General features: G+C 38.5%; 1 long non-coding RNA gene across 1 annotated transcript in view; it reads right to left on the minus strand.

The window, feature by feature from the left end:
• Positions 1–22,031, minus strand: part of LOC148189143 (uncharacterized) — a 29,783-nt gene that overhangs the window by 4,488 nt on the left and 3,264 nt on the right. Inside the window, exon 3 of the long non-coding RNA XR_015776952.1 lies at positions 91–130. This is a non-coding gene — a long non-coding RNA (uncharacterized LOC148189143). The remainder of the gene's footprint in view (positions 1–90; positions 131–22,031) is intronic.

Consider the following 22,031-nt stretch of genomic DNA (forward strand, 5'->3'; position numbering starts at 1 on the left):
TAATAATAAAATAATAACAGCCTTTGAAATAGGGGCACGGCAGCCCAACAGACACCCCAAATCCCCCTGAAAAAATGCACTTGTACTCACCTGTTTGAATGTTGCTGACTCTGTCTCTGACTGGTTACACCTACAAATATGAAAATATAAAAATACGTAAATATAACTATTATCTAATACTAGGAACAGACAGCTTCTACTAAGCTATTAGTTAGCCTACAGTGATAATATACAGGGTGTTTTTCTACCTGGTAGAGACATTAATTTACTTGTAGCCCACAACTTAGCCTACATAACAGATGTAAGCCTTGTTTTAAAATTTACATAACACAAAAGCCATGCAGCATAATCCCACCATGTGCATTTGTTGACATCATGGTAGCGGCATCCCAGAACGGAAACAGCAGACATATACGGATACATAAAACATGATTTGTAGATGTGCTTTCTGTTGAGCATCTACCTCAAATGTTATTAGGGGCTGACATCCTCAAGGAACTATAACATGCATCCAGTTTCACAACAAAACCATGAAAAACCTGTGTTTTTCAAAGATCACCAGCCAGGTTATTATTTAGAATCGGGGCTTATCTCTGTGGCAAAAACAGGGCAGAGGTTTATTGGTACTCCCTGTGTTTAAAAAAGGTTCTGCGGTGAGCTTGAATTAAAGTAGAAAAAATTAAGCTTTCTGCTTTTCTTAGGCAGACAGTTTACAAAAAAAAAAAAAACCTGGACATACTTCAAACCATCTTGACATTGAGCTTTTTCTGCTCAATTAGATACAGCAATAATCTTTGCTTTATTTTAAACACTTAGAATTTACTCAAGAACTCTTATTATTTAATGGACATGGGCGCCAGAAGGTTGACATGATGAAATCGAAGGTAAGTGCAACATCCTCTCCTAACCTGAACATTCAGTCCACCGCATCTTCACTCTGAAAAATACATTTCTCTTCAAAATATGGGCCAGTAGCTTGATGATGATGATGATGATAATGATTAAAAAGAGTATATATATTTGTTGTGTGATAGTTGTATTTGTCTGTCTGTATTTATTGTTGTAACTTTGTTTTAAGCTGCCCTCTTGGCCAGGTCACTCTTGGAAAAGAGATTTCTCTGTGAAATCTCAGTGAGTCTTTTGCCTGGTTAAATAAAGAATACATTTTTTCAACTGGTGAGAAATTATTCTCTGGAACCTTGTTGTCATTATCAAAGTAACATATGTTTTTTAGGAGTTTTAAATCTCACCAAAAGAAGAACCAAATCAATGTAACACACACAGCCATTATGAGCTGGATAATCAACTCAATAAAACATAGTTCAAATGTCACTTGTTTGATGCAGTACTTGTCAAAGCTAATGAATGATGTTTCCTGACAAATTACAGTAAAATGCAACTCTTTAGTTGTGGTCTTGTGCTGCCCTCTGCTGAAAGTCTGCATCCTCAAGCCAGTCTCTCTGACACACTGTGTTACTCACTCTGTTGCAGATTTTGATGATAATACTTCATTGAGCTTGATGATATTTGTTGTGTAATGTTTGGTGACATTACAGTTTTAATCAGTTGCTAAGACAGGATATATGAAACTAAGATTCACTTGTTCTCTGTTATCACCCTCTTAGCACAGCAAAAGTCTTATCTTACAGATGTGTTGACACTTTTTTTAGTGGTTTCACACATGATCAGAGTTTGTTAAGCAGCTGATCAACTACCTTCATGTGATGTGTATATATCTGCTTTTTTTCCCAGTAGCCCACCACCTTGCTTCCCTTTTATACTCATCTAATCTAGAAGACCCAAAGTACAGCTGTGAAAACCCAAACCTGAATGAGGTCAACTCAACACTAATAGAGAGAGAACTCCAACACAAGCAAAAGTCTAAGTTTGTGTTCAGCAGCACATCAATGGGACAACCCTAGGACTCAGAATAGCACACCTACAGTATATGCTCTGCCCAGTCAGGTATGAGAACATTATTGCGTTAACAGAGTAATCTTGAGATTTTTATTTTCAATTTTGACCTAGAAAACAGTAGCTGACAAAACTGTGTCATCAAAAGGTCCATTATCTTTTCCTGGATCAAATCACAAACATTTCTCGGCCAGTGGATTTACCAGATGTAATGGATTCATAGAAGCAAACGTCTATTTTTCTGAGCTCTTTAAAGGTATTCTATGCAGGATTTGATCTTGTGTGTAGTGGTGTATTTATCTGCAGAGATTCTGCCCTATTTTGTTATTTTCTGAGGTCAGGACATTTTAAACAGGTGATCACGTGCCTGATCAGGCACCACCCAAGAAGAAGGTACAAAAATTGCGGACACAGTGCCAAAAAAATGCAAATATAGAAAACAAGAATGACTCTTGTGTTAGTTTTCAACTTAATTGGTGATATTAACCTATTTTACTCAGAGATTGGGCTAGGCCAACTACGAAAGCTACAAATGCTTTGCGTTTGTACACAGAACCACAGCCAGCTTAACCTGGTGTTTGATCCCTCTTGTCTCACGTGCAAGTTTGCTGTTAGCCTTGACCTCCACATTTTATTCTAGATAATAGATACCTACCTGATGTATTATCAGCAACTCCCACAACTTCTGTTTCTGTGTCTGCATACTTTGTAGAGAGTTGTAGGAGGGACTGTAACATTGGAGAAATGTCTGCCTCAAGATGCTAAGAGATATATGCTGCTCAGATCTGCCTCTGTGATCAGATGCTTTCAGTCAATTCAGCAACATGGTCTGGAGCAGCCAACTGAGAATTTTGGGTTACCTTCCAAGTTTAGATTATGTTACACAGAGTGTCAATCGTCAGATTATACTTGTACTGGTACTTTTGGGGTATCACCTTTGGTTGCAAATTGACTTTGCATGTCCATGCACCTCAGAAAGGAACATCATTCACTGCTACAGCTACATGGTGCTGCCATCACTCATCATAACCAGTGTGATTATATGGAATGACAACCGCATTGGAAGGATCTTCAGATTCAGCTGCTACAGCTCATCAGTCAACAAGGGAAGAAGGAAGTGCAGGGGGAAATTCTGCCTTGAGTTCTTCATATACCTTCTCCAAGCTTCAACATCTGCATTTCTTTGGTGTGGGTCAGTGCTTGTTGATGGAGACTGGTACGTGTGCTGTAGGCCTGGCACCTCAGAAGACTTCAAGAACTTATCGTGTATGACAGAGAGTGAGATGGGTCCGGTTGAAAGGGCAAGAAAAGTGAACCTGAAAAACCAATCACTGGTGAGTAAAACTCGTCTGTTCAACTTTAGTCCTGGTGGACAGAGCCAATTACAGACTGTCTCAATGGTTTCAATGCATCAGGAAACAATATCGTTCTTCCACTTAGACTTTCAGTCAAGCCACTATGTAAACAGCACATGAAACACTGAACTGTACAAGGTAAGTTTATTGTAATTTTTTTTAAATGTAGTCCTCCTGAACTTGAATATACACTGTGGAAGATGGTAAAAATAGTTTAGGACCTTGCTGCTGAAGGATAGGTTGTTTCCTTCGATGGATTTCACACTAACACTAGCCACTAAGGCTGCAACTAACAATTATTTTGATCACTGATTAATCGGTTAATCAGATTTTAAAAAATTAAAAAAGAAATAATAATAAAATAAGCTTTTTTTTCTCCCATCACTTTGTTCAAAAACAGATTATGATTGACAACAGTGCTAAAAGTGCAGTGCATTAACAGGTGGGTGCTTGGACATCCCTGAGCTGTCAAAATATTAAATTTTGACAGATTTGACAGATAGAATTAAATATAATAATTATATTAAATTATAAATAATAAATAACTACAAAATCAAATATGAAACAATTCAAAAATCAAATGTTGACAGCTTCTACATCCACAACACAGCGAGTGATGTAATAATCACGTGACACAAGGAATCGATAATTTTATTTGTTGCTAACACATTTAATAATTAACGATTTTATCGATTCGCTGTTGCAGCCCGACTAACCCCGCATGGGGGCGCTACCATAAGCCTCATTCCCACTGAACAAAAAAGCACTAACACCCACAAACATCTGGCTTTTTGATGCAATGGGAACATACATGACCGTTTTGCCAAATCCTAACCATCCGTGCCAGCATTTGCTTTTGTTGGATGCCATGTGCTTGAGTGTCAGCAGTGGAGAAGGATACCTAGATCGTGTGGAAGTCCACTGCAAAGAGGCAACATGTGATGAGTTGGGATGAAAATGTGTTGCTATTTCAGTTCAGGAGGACCGCAGTGTTTCACATGCAGTGGTTTCATTCGGACGTCTGAGTGGAATAACAATGTGGTTTACTAGTAACTGAAAGATGCCTTGAAACGGTCAATAAAATATTCATAAAAAGTGCTTTTAAACTGACTCTGGTATGTTTTGCAGGTCATTGGCTTCATCTGCATCCTGCTGACTGCTGTTGTCTCATTAGTTCTGGCGTTTCCATGGAGTAACTGGTGCACGAGGAGAAATCACTTCAGGGTGACATTTGAAGAGGCCATACTGGAGCAAACAGAAATCATTGTGTGGAAGGAGATGGAAAAAGCTGCCGCAGAGGCTGTGACAAAATCACTGAACTCTTTGTCCAAAACTACAACCACTATAACACCTCCAACGCCTTCCACAACGAAAAGTGCTCCTGAGGAGGTGGAAAAAACTGAGGACAAGGAAAATGTGTGCTTAAATATAAATGTCAACTGGAAAGAAGTAGCTTGTCTTGCTGACGCCCTGATTGAAAGTATGCCAAAATATCTTGCTAATAATAACAATTTAAATATTCCTATCAATAACAATATTAATAGAAACTAAATGCAAGTAAAATGAAAGAAAACAAATATCAATATGCCACATACGTATGGAAATGCGGTTATAGAGCGCCCCAGGGCTGATGTTTTTCTGTCGGCCAAACTGGAAGCTAGCATCCCCTGGTTCCTTCGTCAAAAAGCCTAAGGGATTTTTTTTACACTGGATTTCGGATCATTGCAGAAAATAAGCTCTGTGATATACAAACATTTGCAATACTTACAAGTTTTGTTCAGTAAGATGATCCTTGCAATTGAATACCACTTTCAAAATGTTTGAAGCTTAACTGTAATCGCCAGAAATAAAAAACTAATGTGAGGCTATAAACAAACTACACTTACACACATAAAAACGGCAAAGTCTGCGAGTCGGGTATTTACGAATGTATTTAAAACATGGAAGTCTCTACACATAGTGTTAACCACAGACCTTATGTCAGGCTTCGAATCAAACCCCCATTTATAAAAACCTTTGACTTTGAGACGAGGGGACCGGAGGTGCTGAAATGACAACTGATTTTCAGGTTTTAGGATGCATTACTGGGTTTCTCTATTTTTATATTTAAACCCCATAGGTTGACTGCTGCTTTTGAAATGTGTACATTTACACCGTCTTTGCGATTATCTCTTCACAATGTTATAGTCTGTTCTATTTTTTTAATCAGTAAAAATAACCATTGAAAATTAAACTGATCAGTGTCAGGTAAAATTATCAAAGGATCAGTGACAGATATTTTTAGATTATATTATCTCATTGTTTATGTTGATGTGGTGCTCAACTGTGCTTATCTTTTGCTCTCATCAGTTAACAGTTTCTGTATGTTAACAGTCACTCAAGATCTCAGTTATGTCAGTTTTAAGTCAGTTTTATTTATAGAGCCCATTATCACAAAACATGGTTTGCCTCAGAGGGCTTTACAGTGTACGACATCCCTCTGCCCTTAGACCCTCACATCACCCAAGGAAAAACTTCCCAAAAAGAACCCCTGTAACGGGGAAAAAAAAGAGGAAGAAACCTCAGGAAGAGCGGTAGAGGATAGTGAGGGATCCCTCTTCCAGGACGGACAGACGAGCAATAGATGTTGTAAATAGCAAATGAAATACAATCATGGCAAAAAAGGAAAGAGAAAGAGAGAGGGGGAGAGAGGGTGGGGGGACACAGCAATAATAGAAACAGATGCACATCATATTACAATAATGGTAGGTGTGAAATTAGTAATTGCTCTCTATGATGATGTTGAGAGAGATGATAACAGTCTCATGCATATGTTGAAAGGGAGTTGTCCAAAGGCAAGATCACGGCATCGGCGCAACCTGGACCAGACCACAATCAGGGCGAGCGAGAGGCACAGTATCAGTACAGCCACAGCACGAGCACAACCAAAGGCAGGGTCGCAGCATCATCACAGCTATCACCACGGTCAGGCACAGTCAAGGTTACGACCAAGATCCAGGGAAACTTGGAAACAAGGGAGCAGGAACGCTCCCGAGAGGCAACAGGATCTCACCACAGTTTACTGTGAGAAATGTTCCACTCTGTGTCCATTTATTGGTTTTGAAAATCATTTTTCATTATGTTTGATTTTGAATGTGTGATGTCTATCAGTAGCCACATGTAGATTATCATGCCATTATTCTGCCTTGTCGTTCTGTATAGAAGTTGGGATTGCAGGAAGTGGGGACAAAGTGGTCTTGCCTCTGACATTTAGCTATTTAGCAATCACTAAATGAGATCAGTTTAAATGTAAAGCCAGAAAGATGTGACCATAGATTTGGGAGGTGTGACGTTTTGATTCTGCATTATGTTGGTGAACACACTGCAGCAAATTTATATTTGCTGGCCAGCAGCTGAGTGAAAGAAGCAGGACAGCGACTGTGAATGTCTACAAACTGGGAAAACAATAAAATTCGGGAGCTCCTAACCCAGAGAGGACAAGATCAGCGGCCATACAACAGAAAGAATAAATGATTGTGATTGACATGTTATGCCTTTGTTGTTGTTTATGACAACTGATTTCTCAGTAAATATGAGTTGCCAGTGTGCCTGCCATGAAATGTGCTGTATGATATCACCCGCACAACCTGTAAAGTTGACATGCAGCATTTGAATAATCTAACTGTGTGCGTCAACAGGGAAGCTCTGATGACACGTGAGCAACAGGTTAGACGTAAATACATGTTCCAAGATGAAAGGATGTGCTTCATTGTTTCCGGTGTGAATTTTAAGTAACTGCAGAGTGAAATGACCTCCACTACATTATCTACTTCACCTACCTGTAACAGGTAGACTTGTATCGTCCAGTTTCACTCTGACTTACCTTCATGCATTCAGAGGAATAAGGTGATAAGTAAGCAGGTGAGTTGTGTCTCATATCATCATGATCAGAAAACTGATCATGATGATGACTCTTATTTTGTCTCGAGCCCTGAATGCCACACACATGCACATTTTCTCCCCTCCTCAAGATAAAGTAAGGCATGAATACATGTTTAAATATATATTTAAAAAAGAGACAACAACAACAACAATAAAAATAATAATAATAATAAACAAAAACAGAGAGAGAGAGAGAGAGAGAGAGAGAGAGAGAGGACAACTGGCAAACTATCTGAGCGCCACGACAGATAAGAAACTGAGAGAAACACTGACTATTTACAGATCACAGCCTGACAATCAAGACTGCATGAAACAGGCAGACCCGGCTGCCTGCAGAGGACAGGCAGGTTCAGCTCTGTCCACAGAGCGAGAGAGACAGACCAACACTTCCTGCTACAAAGTAGCACATATAAAGATATTAAAACAACGTTCTTTACTCTCTGACCACATTAAAATGCAACATCTACTTGGAGAAAATAGTGTCAGCTCCATAGAAGCAGCAAGATATGTCAATGCAGGTCACAGCCTACAGCCACCAAAACAACACATAAACACTGGAGTTCACCACAGCTCATTGAAAAAAAAAAAGAAAAACAAAATTTTCTTTCCCTTTTCAATAAAATTTTGATACTAAAGGTAATCATGACACAGACGAATTTAGGTGACAAGAAAGTAGGGGAGATGTGTCTCATTATCATCATGATCAGAAAACTGATTTCGCAGTAAATATGAGTTACCAGTGTGCCTGCCATGAAACAGTAGCCCACCACCTTGCTTCCTTTTATACTCATCTAATCTAGAAGACCCAAAGTACAGCTGTGAAAACCCAAACCTGAATGAGGTCAACTCAACACTAACAGAGAGAGAACTCCAACACGAGCAAAAGTTTAAGTTTGTGTTCAGCACCACATCAATGGGACAACCCTAGGACTCAGAATAGCACACCTACAGTATATGCTCTGCCCAGTCACGTTTGAGAACATTATTGCGTTAACAGAGTAATCTTGAGATTTTTATTTTCAATTTTGACCTAGAAAACAGTAGCTGACAAAACTGTGTCATCAAAAGGTCCATTATCTTTTCCTGGATCAAATCACAAACATTTCTCAGCCAGTGGATTTACCAGATGTAATGGATTCATAGAGGACAAAGCCTATTTTTCTGAGCTCTTTAAAGGTATTCTATGCAGGATTTGATCTTGTGTGTAGTGGTGTATTTATCTGCAGAGATTCTGCCCTATTTTGTTATTTTCTGAGGTCAGGACATTTTAAACAGGTGATCACGTGCCTGATCAGGCACCACCCAAGAAGAAGGTACAAAACTTGCGGACACAGTTCCGAAAAAATGCAAATATAGAAAACAAGAATGACTCTTGTGTTAGCTTTCAACTTAATAGGTGATATTAACCTATTTTACTCAGAGATTGGGCTAGGCCAACTACGAAAGCTACAAATGCTTTGCGTTTGTACACAGAACCACAGCCAGCTTAACCTGGTGTTTGATCCCTCTTGTCTCACGTGCAAGTTTGCTGTCAGCCTTGACCTCCACATTTTATTCTAGATAATAGATACCTACCTGATGTATTATCAGCAACTCCCACAACTTCTGTTTCTGTGTCTGCATACTTTGCAGAGAGCTGTAGGAGGGACTGTAACATTGGAGGAACGTCTGCCTCTAGATGCTAAGAGATATATGCTGCTCAGATCTGCCTCTGTGATCAGATGCTTTCAGTCAATTCAGCAACATGGTCTGGAGCAGCCAACTGAGAATTTTAGGTTTCCTTCCAAGTTTAGATTATGTTACACAGAGTGCCAATCGTCAGATTATACTTGTACTGGTACTTTTGGGGTACCACCTTTGGTTGCAAATTGACTTTGCATGTCCATGCACCTCAGAAAGGAACATCATTCACTGCTACAGCTACATGGTGCTGCCATCACTCATCATAACCAGTGTGATTATATGGAATGACAACCGCATTGGAAGGATCTTCAGATTCAGCTGCTACAGCTCATCAGTCAACAAGGGAAGAAGGAAGTGCAGGGGGAAATTCTGCCTTGAGTTCTTCATATACCTTCTCCAAGCTTCAACATCTGCATTTCTTTGGTGTGGGTCAGTGCTTGTTGATGGAGACTGGTACGTGTGCTGTGGGCCTGGCACCTCAGAAGACTTCAAGAACTTATTGTGTATGACAGAGAGTGAGATGGGTCCGGTTGAAAGGGCAAGAAAAGTGGACCTGAAAAACCAATCACTGGTGAGTAAAACTCATCTGTTCAACTTTAGTCCTGGTGGACAGAGCCAATTACAGACTGTCTCAATGGTTTCAATGCATCAGGAAACAATATCGTTCTTCCACTTAGACTTTCAGTCAAGCCACTATGTAAACAGCACATGAAACACTGAACTGTACAAAGTAAGTTTATTGTAATTTTTCTTAAACATAGTCCTCCTGAACTTGAATATACACTGTGGAAAATGGTAAAAATAGTTTAGGACCTTGCTGCTCAAGGATAGGTTGTTTCCTTCGATGGATTTCACACTAACACTAGCCACTAAGGCTGCAACTAACAATTATTTTGATCACTGATTAATCGGTTAATCGGATTTTAAAAAATGAAAACTGAAATAATAAAAAAATAAACTTTTTTGTCTCCCATCACTTTGTTCAAAAGCAGAATATCATTGATAACAGTGCTAAAAGGGCAGTGCATTAACAGGCAGTTGCTTGAACATCCCTTAGCTGTCAAAATATTAAATTTTGACAGATTTGACAGATAGAATTAAATATAATAATTATATTAAATTATAAATAATAAATAACTACAAAATCAAATATGAAACAATTCAAAAATCAAATGTTGACAGCTTCTACAACCACAACACAGCGAGTGATGTAATAATCACGTAACACAAGGAATCGATAATTTTATTTGTTGCTAACACATTTAATAATTAACGATTTTATCGATTCGCTGTTGCAGCCCGACTAACCCCGCATGGGGGCGCTACCATAAGCCTCATTCCCACTGAACAAAAAAGCACTAACACCCACAAACATCTGGCTTTTTGATGCAATGGGAACATACATGACCGTTTTGCCAAATCCTAACCATCCGTGCCAGCATTTGCTTTTGTTGGATGCCATGTGCTTGAGTGTCAGCAGTGGAGAAGGATACCTAGATCGTGTGGAAGTCCACTGCAAAGAGGCAACATGTGATGAGTTGGGATGAGAATGTGTTGCTATTTCAGTTCAGGAGGACCGCAGTGTTTCACATGCAGTGGTTTCATTCGGACGTCTGAGTGGAATAACAATGTGGTTTACTAGTAACTGAAAGATGCCTTGAAACGGTCAACAAAATATTCATAAAAAGTGCTTTTAAACTGACTCTGGTATGTTTTGCAGGTCATTGGCTTCATCTGCATCCTGCTGACTGCTGTCGTCTCATTAGTTCTGGCGTTTCCATGGAGTAACTGGTGCACAAGGAGAAATCACTTCAGGGTGACATTTGAAGAGGCCATACTGGAGCAAACAGAAATCATTGTGTGGAAGGAGATGGAAAAAGCTGCCGCAGAGGCTGTGACAAAATCACTGAACTCTTTGTCCAAAACTACAACCACTATAACACCTCCAACGCCTTCCACAACGAAAAGTGCTCCTGAGGAGGTGGAAAAAACTGAGGACAAGGAAAATGTGTGCTTAAATATAAATGTCAACTGGAAAGAAGTAGCTTGTCTTGCTGACGCCCTGATTGAAAGTATGCCAAAATATCTTGCTATTAATAACAATTTAAATATTCCTATCAATAACAATATCAATAGAAACTAAATGCAAGTAAAATGAAAGAAAACAAATATCAATATGCCACACACGTATGGAAATGCAGTTATAGAGCGCCCCAGGGCTGATGTTTTTCTGTCGGCCAAACTGGAAGCTAGCATCCCCTGGTTCCTTCGTCAAAAAGCCTAAGGGATTTTTTTTACACTGGATTTCGGATCATTGCAGAAAATAAGCTCTGTGATATACAAACATTTGCAATACTTACAAGTTTTGTTCAGTAAGATGATCTTTGCAATTGAACACCACTTTCAAAATGTTTGAAGCTTAACTGTAATCGCCAGAAATAAAAAACTAATGTGAGGCTATAAACAAACTACACTTACACACATAAAAACGGCAAAGTCTGCGAGTCGGGTATTTACGAATGTATTTAAAACATGGAAGTCTCTACATATAGTGTTAACCACAGACCTTATTTCAGGCTTCGAATCAAACCCCCATTTATAAAAACCTTTGACTTTGAGACGAGGGGACCGGAGGCGCTGAAATGCTAACTGATTTTCAGGTTTTAGGATGCATAACTGGGTTTCTCTGTTTTTATATTTAAACCCCATAGGTTGACTGCTGCTTTTGAAATGTGTACATGCACACCGTCTTTGCGATTATCTCTTCACAATGTTATAGTCTGTTCTATTTTTTTAATCAGTAAAAATAACCATTGAAAATTAAACTGATCAGTGTCAGGTAAAATTATCAAAGGATCAGTGACAGATATTTTTAGATTATATAATCTCATTTTTTATGTTGATGTGGTGCTCAACTGTGCTTATCTTTTGCTCTCATCAGTTAACAGTTTCTGTATGTTAACAGTCACTCAGGATCTCACCACAGTTTACTGTGAGAAATGTTCCACTCTGTGTCCATTTATTGGTTTTGAAAATCCTTTTTCATTACGTTTGATTTTGAATGTGTGATGTCTATCAGTAGCCACATGTAGATTATCATGCCATTATTCTGCCTTGTCGTTCTGTATAGAAGTTGTGATTGCAGGAAGTGGGGACAAAGTGGTCTCGCCTCTGACATTTAGCTAATTAGCAATCACTAAATGAGGTCAGTTTAAATGTAAAGCCAGAAAGACGTGACCATGGATTTGGGAGGTGTGACTTTTTGATTCTGCATTATGTTGGTGAACACACTGCAGCAAATTTATATTTGCTGGCCATTAGCAGCTGAGTCAAAGAAGCAGGACAGCGACTGTGAATGTCTACAAACTGGAAAAAACAATGAAATTCGGGAGCGCCTAACCCAGAGAGGACAAGATCAGCGGCCATTCAACAGAAAGAATAAATGATTGTGATTGACATGTTATGTCTTTGTTATTGTTTATGACAACTGATTTCTCAGTAAATATGAGTTGCCAGTGTGCCTGCCATGAAACGTGCTGTATGATATCACCCGCACAACCTGTAAAGTTGACATGCAGCATTTGATTAATCTAACTGTGGCACATCAACAGGGAAGCTCTGATAACACGTGAGCAACAGGTTAGACGTAAATACATGTTCCAAGATGAAAGGATGTGTTTCATTGTTTCAGGTGTGAATTTTAAGTAACTGCAGAGTGAAATGACCTCCACTACATTATCTACTTCACCTACCTGTAACAGGTAGACTTGTATCGTCCAGTTTCACACTGACTTGCCTTCATGCATTCAGAGTATTTAGGTGACAAGTAAGTAGGTGAGTTGTGTCTCATATCATCATGATCAGAAAACTGATCACGATGATGACTCTTATTTTGTCTCGAGCCCTGAATGCCACACACATGCACATTTTCTCCCCTCCTCAAGATAAAGTAAGGCATAAATACATGTTTAAATATATACTTAAAAAAGAGAGAATAATAATAACAACAACAACAACAACAACAACAACACAATAATAATAATGATAATAATAATAAACAAAAACAGAGAGAGAGAGAGAGCAACTGGCAAACTATCTGGTTCACACTGGTAACTGAGTTACCAGTGTGCCTGCCATGAAACGTGCTGTATGATATCACCCGCACAACCTGTAATGGTTGACATGCAGCATTTGATTAATCTAACTGTGGCACATAAAAACGCCAAAGTTTTCCAAGGTTCTGCAGAGAGCTTGAATTAAAGTAGAAAAAATTAAGCTTTCTGCATTTCTTGGGCAGACAGTTTACAAAAAAATAAACCTGGACATACTTTAAACCGTCTTGACATTGAGCTTTTCATGCTCGATTAGCAACAGCAATAATATAAGGATACATGAAACTGAGATCCACTTGATTTCTGTTATCACCCTCTTAGAACTGCAAAAGTCTTATCTTACAAATGTGTCGACACTTTTTCAGTGGTTTCGCACATTTTTCACAACCTTTATCAGAACAATTCACATTAAGATCAAAAAAAGAGCCCAGACTTTATTGGATTAATTGTGTTCAACTCAAGGAAGAAATCTACTCAATGCTGATAAAAATTACTTGCATATTTATAAAAAAAAATATTTTTCAAAATAAACTGACAAATATTGGCCCCATTAATCGGTCAAGACGATAATCTGTTGACCCCTAAATTTGGCATCAATATCCATTTACAATAAAAATGAAAGTAATTATTTTGAAATTTAAAATTTGGGAACTTCAACACAAAACTGTTTAAATGACCTCAGCAAATGTTCAATCAAAAGTGAACTTTTCAACATCATATACAGAAAGTTAAAGTTCAATGAAATTTAAATTTAAAAAGATTAATGAGTTAAAATGGCTCCCTGAGGTTTAACAAAGTAAAAGATAATCCCATGCTGACACTTCCTTTGCATGTATTTCATACTGCCTTCCTTGCTGTTGGTTTAGTGTGAAACGCTACTTTTTCATTAATTAGTTTTATTGGCGATCATTAAAACAAACCGCCGATACAGACAATTGGCAAAATCCCAAAAATCGGCCCAGATAATCGACCAGGCTGATAATCTGTTGACCCCTGATAAAAATATCACGTATTCATATGAAATTCCACTTTCACTGACTTTCAACCAACACCAGACCTGATCATAACTACCGTATTTTCAGAATTTTAACTCCGTAAATGCAGGAGATCAAGGCAGGATCAGTTCATCTGTGTCCCCTGTGCACATCTCTTATGAAAGGGGTACCGCTGCGCTGGATAATAACATCAAAAAATGATGTCAAAGTGAGTAAAGTGATCCCCTCTACACCATGTTCCCTACATACAGGGTAAATGTAAGATATTTTTTACCTATCTGTGACAAGGAAGGGGCGCTACAGTTGCTGGTTCAGAGTACTTACAGAGACAGAGTCACAGGTTCAAGTCCTGGAACTTGTAGTATGTCCTAATTGTCTTTGGCCCAAATGCCAAAGAGCTGAAACACTCTGTGTGGACAGGAATGATAAGACCTTCTCAGTAAACAAACAGATCACAACAAAGACAACGTCAGTGTTGTGAGGTGTGCCACACACAACCTTGTTATTGGGAATTTTGGAATATGCTATATGACTATGTGTGCAGACTTGGGGTCCCCTGTAAAAGTAGCTTCTTAAAACGATGAATAAAACTTATTTATTATTTATTTATTGTCCCCAATAATTTTTTTGCTAAACTGATCATAAAATAGTATCAAAAACATATCATCAATAACACATAACAAACAAGCAAGCATCATAAAAAATAATTATAAAACCCCCTCAAAAGCATCATCACTGGGACACTGAAAAGGACATCAAGTTCAAGATGAGCAACTTTCAGATCATGTAATCAGAGTTTGTTAAGCAGCTGATCAACTACCTTCATGTGATGTGTATATATCGGCTTTTTTTCCCAGTAGCCCACCACCGTGCTTCCCTTTATACTCATCTAATCTAGAAGACCCAAAATACAGCTGTGACCTCCACATTTTATTCTAGATAATAGATACCTACCTGATGTATTATCAGCAACTCCCACAACTTCTGTTTCTGTGTCTGCATACTTTGTAGAGAGTTGTAGGAGGGACTTTAACATTGGAGAAATGTCTGCCTTTAGATGCAAAGAGATATATGCTGCTCAGATCTGCCTCTGTGATCAGATGCTTTCAGTCAATGCAGCAACATGGTCTGGAGCAGCCAACTGGCAATTTGGGGTTACCTTCCAAGTTTAGATTATGTTACACAGAGTGCCAATCGTCAGATTATACTTGTACTGGTACTTTTGGGGTATCACCTTTGGTTGCAAATTGACTTTGCATGTCCATGCACCTCAGAAAGGAACATCATTCACTGCTACAGCTACATGGTGCTGCCATCACTCATCATAACCAGTGTGATTATATGGAATGACAACCGCATTGGAAGGATCTTCAGATTCAGCTGCTACAGCTCATCAGTCAACAAGGGAAGAAGGAAGTGCAGGGGGAAATTCTGCCTTGAGTTCTTCATATACCTTCTCCAAGCTTCAACATCTGCATTTCTTTGGTGTGGGTCAGTGCTTGTTGATGGAGACTGGTACGTGTGCTGTGGGCCTGGCACCTCAGAAGACTTCAAGAACTTATCGTGTATGACAGAGAGTGAGATGGGTCCGGTTGAAAGGGCAAGAAAAGTGAACCTGAAAAACCAATCACTGGTGAGTAAAACTCATCTGTTCAACTTTAGTCCTGGTGGACAGAGCCAATTATAGACTGTCTCAGTGGTTTCAATGCATCAGGAAACAATATCATTATTCCACTTAGACTTTCAGTCAAGCCACTATGTAAACAGCACATGAAACACTGAACTGTACAAGGTAAGTTTATTGTAATTTTTCTTAAATGTAGTCCTCCTGAACTTGAATATACACTGTGGAAAATGGTAAAAATAGTTTAGGTCCTTGCTGCTCAAGGATAGGTTGTTTCCTTCGATGGATTTCAAACTGTAGTGGGCTTGCACACTAATACTAGCCACTAAGGCTGCAACTAACGATTATTTTGATCGCTGATTAATCGATCGATTATTTTTTCAATTAATCGATTAATCAGATTCAAAATAATATTAAATTATAAATAATAAATAAAAACAAAATCAAGCATGAAACAATTCAAAAATTAAATGTTGACAGCTTATACAACTGCAGCACAGCGAGTGATGTAATAATCGCGTGACGCAAGGAATCAATAATTTTATTTTTTGCCAACACATTTAATAATCAATTCTAAACAATTTTATCGATTCGCTGTTGCAGCCCGACTAACCCCACATGGGGGCGCTACCATAAGCCTCATTCCCACTGAACAAAAAAGCACTAACACCCACAAACATCTGGCTTTTTGATGCAATGGGAACATACATGACCGTTTTGCCAAATCCTAACCATCCGTGCCAGCATTTGCTTTTGTTGGATGCCATGTGCTTGAGTGTCAGCAGTGGAGAAGGATACCTAGATCGTGTGGAAGTCCACTGCAAAGAGGCAACATGTGATGAGTTGGGATGAAAATGTGTTGCTATTTCAGTTCAGGAGGACCGCAGTGTTTCACATGCAGTGGTTTCATTCGGACGTCTGAGTGGAATAACAATGTGGTTTACTAGTAACTGAAAGATGCCTTGAAACGGTCAATAAAATATTCATAAAAAGTGCTTTTAAACTGACTCTGGTATGTTTTGCAGGTCATTGGCTTCATCTGCATCCTGCTGACTGCTGTCGTCTCATTAGTTCTGGCGTTTCCATGGAGTAACTGGTGCACGAGGAGAAATCACTTCAGGGTGACATTTGAAGAGGCCATACTGGAGCAAACAGAAATCATTGTGTGGAAGGAGATGGAAAAAGCTGCCGCAGAGGCTGTGACAAAATCACTGAACTCTTTGTCCAAAACTACAACCACTATAACACCTCCAACACCTTCCACAACGAAAAGTGCTCCTGAGGAGGTGGAAAAAACTGAGGACAAGGAAAATGTGTGCTTAAATATAAATGTCAACTGGAAAGAAGCAGCTTGTCTTGCTGACGCCCTGATTGAAAGTATGCCTAAGTGTTTTGCTATTAATAAAAATTTAAATATTCCTATCGATAACAACATTAATAGAAACTAAAAACATTATTATTGCAGAAAATAAGCTCTGTGATATACAAACATTTGCAATACTCACAAATTTTGTTCAGTAAGATGATCTTCGCAATTGAATACCACTATCAAAATGTTTGAAGCTTAACTGTAATCGCCAGAAATAAAAAACTAATGTGAGGCTATAAAGTGCTCCTGAGGAGGTGGAAAAAACTGAGGACAAGGAAAATGTGTGCTTAAATATAAATGTCAACTGGAAAGAAGTAGCTTGTCTTGCTGACGCCCTGATTGAAAGTATGCCAAAATATCTTGCTATTAATAACAATTTAAATATTCCTATCAATAACAATATTAATAGAAACTAAATGCAAGTAAAATGAAAGAAAACAAATATCAATATGCCACACACGTATGGAAATGCAGTTATAGAGCGCCCCAGGGCTGATGTTTTTCTGTCGGCCAAACTGGAAGCTAGCATCCCCTGGTTCCTTCGTCAAAAAGCCTAAGGGATTTTTTTTACACTGGATTTCGGATCATTGCAGAAAATAAGCTCTGTGATATACAAACATTTGCAATACTTACAAGTTTTGTTCAGTAAGATGATCTTTGCAATTGAACACCACTTTCAAAATGTTTGAAGCTTAACTGTAATCGCCAGAAATAAAAAACTAATGTGAGGCTATAAACAAACTACACTTACACACATAAAAACGGCAAAGTCTGCGAGTCGGGTATTTACGAATGTATTTAAAACATGGAAGTCTCTACATATAGTGTTAACCACAGACCTTATTTCAGGCTTCGAATCAAAAACCCATTTATAAAAACCTTTGACTTTGAGACGAGAGGACTGGAGATGCTGAAATGCTAACTGATTTTCAGGTTTTAGGATGCATTACTGGGTTTCTCTATTTTTATATTTAAACCCCATAGGTTGACTGCTGCTTTTGAAATGTGTACATGCACACCGTCTTTGCGATTATCTCTTCACAATGTTATAGTCTGTTCTATTTTTTTAATCAGTAAAAATAACCATTGAAAATTAAACTGATCAGTGTCAGGTAAAATTATCAAAGGATCAGTGACAGATATTTTTAGATTATATAATCTCATTTTTTATGTTGATGTGGTGCTCAACTGTGCTTATCTTTTGCTCTCATCAGTTAACAGTTTCTGTATGTTAACAGTCACTCAGGATCTCACCACAGTTTACTGTGAGAAATGTTCCACTCTGTGTCTATTTATTGGTTTTGAAAATCATTTTTCATTACGTTTGATTTTGAATGTGTGATGTCTATCAGTAGCCACATGTAGATTATCATGCCAATATTCTGCCTCGTCGTTCTGTATAGAAGTTGTGATTGCAGGAAGTGGGGACAAAGTGGTCTCGCCTCTGACATTTAGCTAATTAGCAATTACTAAATGAGGTCGGTTTAAATGTAAAGCCAGAAAGACGTGACCATGGATTTGGGAGGTGTGACGTTTTGATTCTGCATTATGTTGGTGAACACACTGCAGCAAATTTATATTTACTGGCCAGCAGTTGAGTCAAAGAAGCAGGACAGCTGCCGCGAATGTCTACAAACTGGGAAAACAATGAAATTCGGGAGCTCCTAACCCAGACAGGACAAGATCAGCGGCCATACAACAGAAAGAATAAATGATTGTGATTGACATGTTATGCCTTTGTTATTGTTTATGACAACTGATTTCTCAGTAAATATGAGTTGCCAGTGTGCCTGCCATGAAACGTGCTGTATGATATCACCCGCACAACCTGTAATGGTTAACATGCAGCATTTGATTAATCTAACTGTGTGCGTCAACAGGGAAGCTCTGATGACACGTGAGCAACAGGTTAGACGTAAATACATGTTCCAAGATGAAAGGATGTGTTTCATTGTTTCAGGTGTAAATTTTAAGTAACTGCAGAGTGAAATGACCTCCACTACATTATCTACTTCACCTACCTGTAACAGGTAGACCTGTATCGTCCAGTTTCACACTGACTTGCCTTCACGCATTCAGAGTATTTAGGTGACAAGTAAGTAGGTGAGCTGTGTCTCATATCATCGTGATCAGAAAACTGATCACGATGATGACTTCTATTTTGTCTCGAGCCCTGAATGCCACACACATGCACATTTTCTCCCCTCCTCAAGATAAAGTAAGGCATAAATACATATTTAAATATATACTTCAAAAAGAGAGAATAATAATAACAACAACAACAACAACAACAACAACAACAACACAATAATAATAATGATAATAATAATAAACAAAAACAGAGAGAGAGAGAGAGGACAACTATCTGAGCGCCAAGACAGATAAGAAACTGAGAGAAACACTGACTATTTACAGATCACAGCCTGACAATCAAGACTGCCCAAAACAGGCAGACCCGGCTGCCTGCAGAGGACAGGCAGGTTCAGCTCTGTCCACAGAGAGAGGCAGAGACAGAACAACACTTCTTGCTACAAAGTAGCACATATAAAGATATTAAAACAACGTTCTTTACTCTCTGACCAATATTAAAATGCAACATCTCCTTGGAGAAAATAGTGTCAGCTCCATAGAAGCAGCAAGATATGTCAATGCAGGTCACAGCCTACAGCCACCAAAACAACACATAAACACTGGAGTTCATCACAGCTCATTTAAAAAAAAAAAAGAAATCTTTTTTTTCCCCTTTTCAATAAAATATTGATACTAAATTTAATCACAACACACAGAAGAATTTAGGTGACAAGAAAGTAGGAGAGTTGTGACTCATTATCATCATGATCAGAAAACTGATTTCTCAGTAAATATGAGTTGCCAGTGTGCCTGCCATGAAACGTGCTGTATGATATCACCCGCACAACCTGTAATGGTTAACATGCAGCATTTGATTAATCCAACCGTGGCACATAAAAACGTTAAAGTTTGCAAGTGGGGTAGTTACTAATGTATTTTATGTTCTAGAACAAAACATGGAAGTCTCTACATATAGTGTTAACCACAGACCTTATTTCAGGCTTCTCATCAAAAACCCATTTATAAAACCCTTTGACTTCGAGACGAGGGGACCGGAGGTGCTGAAATGCTAACTGATTGCCAGGTTTTAGGACGCATTACTGGGTTTCTCTATTTTTATAAACCCCATAGTTTAAATGCTGCTTTTGAAATGTGTACATCCACATCGTCTATGTGATTATCTCTTCACAATTTGTTATATTCTTTTCTTTTTATTTTTTTATCAGTAAAAATAACCATTGAAAATTAAACTGATCAGTGTCAGGTAAAAGACGTGACCATGGATTTGGGAGGTGTGACGTTTTGATTCTGCATTATGTTGGTGAACACACTGCAGAACATCAATATTTGCTGACCATTAGCAGCTGAGTCAAAGAAGCAGGACAGAGATTGTGAATGTCTACAAACTGGAAAAACAATGAAATTCGGGAGCTCCTAACCCAGAGAGGACAAGATCAGTAGCCATACAACAGAAAAAGTAAATGATTGTGATTGACATGTTATGTCTTTGTTATTGTTTATGACAACTGATTTCTCAGAAAATATGAGTTGCCAGTGTGCCTGCCATGAAACGTGCTGTATGATATCACCCGCACAACCTGTAAAGTTGACATGCAGCATTTGATTAATCTAACTGTGTGCGTCAACAGGGAAGCTCTGATAACACGTGAGCAACAGGTTAGACGTAAATACATGTTCCAAGATGAAAGGATGTGCTTCATTGTTTCAGGTGTGAATTTTAAGTAAATGCAGAGTGAAATGACCTCCACTACATTATCTACTTCACCTACCTGTAACAGGTAGACCTGTTGTCCGTGTCAACAGGTGTGAAACAAGTCAGTGTGAAACACTGACTTGTTTCACACATTCAGAGGAATAAGGTGACAAGTAAGTAGGTGAGTTGTGTCTCTTTTCATTATGATCAGAAAACTGATCATGATGATGACTCTTATTTTGTCTCGAGCCCTGAATACCGCACACATGCACATTTTCTCCCCTCCTCAAGATAAAGAAAGGCATAAATACATATTTCAATATATACTTAAAAAAAGAGACAATAACAACAACAACAACAACAACAACAACAACAATAATAATAATAGTAAACAAAAACAGAGAGAAAGGGAGAGAGAGAGAGAGAGAGAGAGGACAACTGGCAAACAATCTAAGCGCCAAGACAGATAAGAAACTGAGAAAAACACTGACTATTTACAGATCACAGCCTGACAATCAAGACTGCCCGAAACAGGTCGACCTGGCTGCCTGCAGAGGACAGGCAGGTTCAGCTCTGTCCACAGAGAGAGGCAGAGACAGAACAACACTTCTTGCTACAAAGTAGCACATATAAAGATATTAAAACAACGTTCTTTACTCTCTGACCACATTAAAATGCAACATGTACTTGGAGAAAATAGAGTCAGCTCCATAGAAGCAGCAAGATATGTCAATGCAGTTCACAGCCTACAGCCACCAAAACAACACATAAACACTGGAGTTCACCACAGCTCACACCTTGCCTTTTTATTTACTCTATTTACTGTATTCCATGGGATTTAGGGTGTATTGTTTTCCTTTTTTTGACACTTGTATGAATTTCGACAAATTTATATTATTATATTGCTGTTAAATGTTTCCTTAATGTTTTGGGCAAAGTCTGTCAGGTTCATCAGCCACCAGATGGCAATGTTGGACTACTATCAGGTAAACATTGTAAGTCTGTACTCCAATGACTGCAGGAGTTAACCCTCATCCTGCCAACATATTTAAAATACAAGGACGACCGGCCGGGGACCTAAAGAATAAACTACGGCAAGAAACAAACATCATAGCAAAGTGTTAACTCATTTCTTCTCAAAATATTGTTAGTCATGTAATTAAGCCTTTGAAACCTCAAAATCAACATCACTTTTGTACTTCCATAAATATGGGGAAAATGGCAATGAGCAACTTGCTAAGAAATGTTCAACAACATTTATTTAAAAAAAATTA

Source organism: Plectropomus leopardus, chromosome 7, assembly GCF_026936395.1.
Source record: "Plectropomus leopardus strain MGB_pleo_1.0 chromosome 7, ASM2693639v1, whole genome shotgun sequence".
Classification (NCBI taxonomy): Eukaryota; Metazoa; Chordata; class Actinopteri; order Perciformes; family Serranidae; genus Plectropomus; species Plectropomus leopardus.